The following is a 5,898-nucleotide window of genomic DNA, read 5'->3' on the forward strand; positions in this document are numbered from 1 at the left end:
TATTCGAGAACCGCTAAACTTTTTAAAGAGAAGCCAACGAGCATCACAAGGATGAGTGAGTAACGAGTCGCGACCCAGATGAAGAAAAAAAGAGATAGAAGGGATGTCCCTTTTGAAGAGTTCGGGAGATTTATCTTAACGCTCGAATGAAGAAGAGGATCGAATGTCCCCGCCTATGACGGCAAAGCCGTATATATATCTGCTTTATGTAAATAGATTTGTTTTCTATTCCAGTTGTTCTAATAGAATTGAACCAAGAATCAACGTTTCTTTTGGCATTCATTTCATGCATTTGCATTACATTGCATCATATGCATTAGACTTTCACGAAGTGACCCTAAATAGGTAAAATTATTTCAGTTACCCTAGAAACCAACAAAAATCTAATCAAATATCACTACGGTACTCGTCGCCAAACGAAAGCAATGGATCAAAGGTTGGAAAGATTGGAACAGTTGCAACGAGAGATGCAAGATCAGATGCACGAACGACTGGAAAAAATCCAGCAAGACATGTTAGAATCCCAGAACACTGTGATGAACCAATTAAAGCAGTTATTGACTGGAAGGAATGACAAAGGAAAAGGCCCTTTAGTTGATGCTGGGGATGATCACGATGACCCTGCCTATCCTCCAGGTTTCACCCCAACTAACATCCAAGCGCAACCAGAGGTGTACCCGCAGAGGGCACCTGTTACCATTAGATCCCAATACCAGGTCGGTGCCCCGGCATCGATGAACTTTCCAATAGGCTCGGGTTCTAATCCCAGTGATAATCCTACCAACCCCGTGTTTCCTGATGTCGATAACATGGCAGAGATGGAGAAAGCGAAAACGGACTTGTCAAAACAACTTGAGGACCGATGTAGATGGCTAGAGGAGAAATTTAGAGCCATGGAGAACACCGACTACCATTGTGGAGTCGACGCCAAGGACTTGAGTTTGGTACCTGATCTAGTACTCCCTCCCAAATTCAAAATGCCGGAGTTTGAAAAGTACAACGGGACTAGTTGTCCTGAAGCTCATATAACTATGTTCTGTCGAAGAATGACAGGATACATCAACAATGATCAACTGTTGATCCACTGCTTCCAGGACAGTCTGATCGGGTCTGCAGCTAAGTGGTACAACTAGTTAAGTCGCGTCAACATCCATTCATGGAATGACTTAGCACAGGCTTTCATAAAGCAGTACAACCATATGACAGATATGACACCCGATAGAATCACATTGCAGAACATGGAAAAGAAGCAAAGTGAGAGCTTTAGGCAATATGCCCAAAGATGGAGAGAGGTCGCGACACAGGTCCAGCCACCTCTTTTAGAGAAAGAAACCACGATGCTTTTCATCAACACTCTGAAAGCACCGTTCATTAACCACATGTTAGGAAGTGCTACCATGAGCTTCTCAGATGTAGTGATGTCTGGTGAAATGATTGAAAATGCAGTAAGAAGTGAGAAGATAGATGCGGAAGAAGGCATCAAGAGATCAACCCCAAAGAACAAAGACAATGAGGTGAACAACACGAGTACATATAGCAAGGGTTATTCAAAACCAATTACGGCGAATCAGCCAAGAAAAATGGTCGCTAACCAACAAGGCTCATTGAGACAAGAACCTAGAGTGAAACCAGGTACTGAGAAGCTCCAGTTCACGCCAATTCTGATGTCATATGAAGAGCTATATCAAAATTTATTCAATGCGCATGTTGTTTCCCCTTCCTATTCAAAACCCCCACAACCTCCATATCCAAAGTGGTATGATGCGAACACACAATGTGACTACCATGCAGGAATTACAGGGCACTCAATAGAGAATTGCATCACCTTCAAAAAACTAGTTGAAAAACTCATCAACATGGGTATTGTCAAGTTGGGTGACTCATCTACTGCAGAAAATCTGCTACCCAATCATGATTGACAATAAGGTGAATACGATGTATGAAGAGATATTGGGAAGTGTTCACATCAATGACATGCATGAAGACACAACTGAAGAGGGAACTTTGTTAGATGTCTGCCCTCATAAACTTGGAAGTGTTCTAAATAAATCAGACTGTAAAAGAAGTCTCTGTAGTATTTAGAGCCTACTTAGAGTAATATTCAGAACAAACTTGTTGCTTTTAGCCTGAAGCAATATGAATTTTTTTTGTGAAATAGGCTCATGTCTGAACGTCGTTATTTTAATGAAATGCATCTTTGCGATCATTTTTGAGCTAATATTCTTTCATTCTTTATGAATAATTATTTTTAATCTTTCATTCTTTCTCCAAAATCATTCATTCATTCATAATTATACTGTACAGATAATTATTCTTAAATTCATACATTCTTTGTATATTCTTTTGCACCAACAACAGGTTCCTGAATATCAACGACATGAATGACACTGCTACAGACTCAGAATCTCCTTTTGAGCGAGACATGTGTTTAGAGGAATCTCATGACTTCAAAGATGACATAGATTGTGGCCTATCTCCGTACTTATTGAGGAGGGTAGAACAAGGTGAAAACAGATTCCACCTTACAAAAAATCAATGGAGTCCATGTGAGGCATGAAGGTTATTAGGTCGATCTCGCCAAAAAAAGGTCTGGCGGTCATCAGTTTATCTTCACGGGAAGAAGCTGCTTCATATGCCAATGTCACGAAGTCGACAGCAAATTTTTTGAAAAATCACGAAAAGTCGAAAAGAATCATATTTGACAATGCACTAAATTTGAACAAGAGCAAAATATAAGAAGTTTGCAGTCTGTTCAAGATTAACACCATATCGCCAAAAAAACTCTCTCAGGGCAACGCCCTCTTTTTGGGCTTATCGCGGTTTCACCTATTGAGGTCGAGATTTCCTTCTCTTTAAGTTTTTGGATCCAATCCTGGTTGGAGAGGAATGTTCAAAATATCTATCATGGTCAAATGTACCAAAAGCAAATGGTATGAGTTCACCAAAACAATGTTTGCTCCAGAGAATTCCACAAGGGGGACCCGATATCAAAGAAGATCCTTCCCATACAAAAGGGACTTCAGAAGAAAGTGGATGCCAAGCCAGAAGGACCTTATGTGGAAGGCTTTATCTGGGAGAGTGTCGGTATGACCAAGATAGATGGCAAGAACTTGCCTAATCTTAAGAATTTTGATTCAAGGAACAAATACTTCACTTAAAAAAAAAGAAAATTAATGAAAAGAAGAAAAGAAAAATGAGTGAAAAAAGGAGAGGCCAAGGTGAAAACCCACAAAGGGCGCCTTGAGACCAAAGGGGCTTGAGTTGAAAACCCAAAAAAAGGGCGACTCAAATTTTGGATCAAATTGGGGCATGAGGCGATCAGAGCAGCTCAAATTTTGATCAAATCGGGGCATGTAATGATCTTGCTATACCTGATTCAACAGGAAAGGGTAGGTAGCATCTTGGGGTATCGACAAAGTCTTGTAGATCTCCTAAACACATGTCAAACACAGAATGGTCTTTCAAAGAGTTGGTACAGAGAAGTTCAAGCTACGATATCTGGGGCATCTTGTCCTCATACTATTTTTTTTCTTGGAATACTTCATTCTTTTTTAAGATATGTGTTCCCAATTAATTCCCCTTTTATTCTTGCTATCCTTGATAGTTTATTCATTTTGAGCTATGCTCTCAAATCAATTCTATTTTATCTATCGTTATGATCTTTTGCAAGCATGTTGCATTGGAATAATGATTAATGGACTAATAAAACTTTCACGAAGGAAGTTTTGCATATTACTCTGAAAAGTTTCTAAATAATATAGGAGCCTGAAGCAGGACAATTGTTTAGAACACTCCAAATTTAAAGGTTGGAAATTTGGGAAGGAATAGTCTAAATTTAGACTTTCTCTTTGGATTTTTGTTGTCAAATGCGTTGATTGACAAGACGCCATGTTGGTGACAAAGCTTGAATAAACAAGAAAGTGATGATCTTCAGGCAATAAGAAGAGGTTACCTCGGGAAGGAGAACCCTCGTTTGCGCATGAGTCTTTGGTACGACACCTTGGGAATGATGTAAGGGACCAGGAGGATTTAAATCTTATACCCTTGAATGGCGATAGAAGAAGATTGAAAAAAGCCATATCTTTCTACCCTTGGGTTACAGTAGGAGATTGATAGTACAAATCTTATGTCACAATGGATTGAACTACGATGTTCATAGTGGGGGGCAATCAGATTACGTGTTTCTTTGGAAATGCCGGCTGGTCAAGAAGGCGTTGCGACACGTTAGTGATAAAGCCTTAATAAGCTTTTGAGCGATGATAACCTAAGCATTAAGGAATCATTTTTATGACATTCTGCATTCATTCAAATGTCATTCACGTACATCTAGTTAGGAACATTTGATCCATTCTGATCATGCCATCCTAATCATTAGGCATAATTAGGTTCATTATACAGGTCATGTTCCCTAGAGAACAGATCAGTAAAAATCGAAGACAAACCTTGCCTCTCTCGTTTGTAGCAGAGCTGGTTGAAGATAGCAAATCTTGCCTTCCTGCATTGACAGCGAAGCAGATCGAAGACAAACCTTGCCTCTCTTGTTTGTAGCAGAGCTGGTTGAAGATAATAGATCTTGCCTTCCTGTATTTGGCAGCGAAGCAGATCGAAGATGGCATATTTTACCTCCCTGACTACAGTGGAGTACATTGAAGCCGATAACTCTATCTCCCTGTATTTGGCAGTGGAATAGATTGAAGATTGCAGATCTTGCCTTCCTGTATTTGGCAGCGAAGCAGATCGAAGATGGCAAATTTTACCTCCCTGACTACAGTGGAGTACATTGAAGCCGATAATTCTATCTCCCTGTATTTGGCAGTGGAATAGATTGAAGATTGCAGATCTTACCTTCTTGTATTTGGCAGCGAAGCAGATCAAAGATGGCAGATTTTACCTCCCTGACTACAGTGAAGTACATTGAAGTCGATAATTCTATCTCCCTGTATTTGGCAGTGGAATAGATTGAAGATTGCAGATCTTGCCTTCCTGTATTTGGCAGCGAAGCAGATCAAAGATGGCAGATTTTACCTCCCTGACTACAGTGGAGTACATTGAAGCCGATAATTCTATCTCCCTGTATTTGGCAGTGGAATAGATTGAAGATTGCAGATCTTGCCTTCCTGTATTTGGCAGCGAAGCAGATCAAAGATGGCAGATTTTACCTCCCTGACTACAGTGGAGTACATTGAAGCCGATAATTCTATCTCCCTGTATTTGGCAGTGGAATAGATTGAAGATTGCAGATCTTGCCTTCCTGTATTTGGCAGCGAAGCAGATCAAAGATGGCAGATTTTACCTCCCTGACTACAGTGGAGTACATTGAAGCCGATAATTCTATCTCCCTGTATTTGGCAGTGAAATAGATTGAAGATTGCAGATCTTGCCTTCCTGTATTTGGCAGCGAAGCAGATCAAAGATGGCAGATTTTACCTCCCTGACTACAGTGGAGTACATTGAAGCCGATAACTCTATCTCCCTGTATTTGGCAGTGGAATAGATTGAAGATTGCAGATCTTGCCTTCCTGTATTTGGCAGCGAAGCAGATCAAAGATGGCAGATTTTACCTCCCTGACTACAGTGGAGTACATTGAAGCCGATAATTCTATCTCCCTGTATTTGGCAGTGGAATAGATTGAAGATTGCAGATCTTACCTTCTTGTATTTGGCAGCGAAGCAGATCAAAGATGGCAGATTTTACCTCCCTGACTACAGTGAAGTACATTGAAGTCGATAATTCTATCTCCCTGTATTTGGCAGTGGAATAGATTGAAGATTGCAGATCTTGCCTTCCTGTATTTGGCAGCGAAGCAGATCAAAGATGGCAGATTTTACCTCCCTGACTACAGTGGAGTACATTGAAGCCGATAATTCTATCTCCCTGTATTTGGCAGTGGAATAGAT

Source organism: Gossypium hirsutum, chromosome D12 (genome assembly GCF_007990345.1).
Source record: "Gossypium hirsutum isolate 1008001.06 chromosome D12, Gossypium_hirsutum_v2.1, whole genome shotgun sequence".
NCBI classification, from domain to species: Eukaryota; Viridiplantae; Streptophyta; class Magnoliopsida; order Malvales; family Malvaceae; genus Gossypium; species Gossypium hirsutum.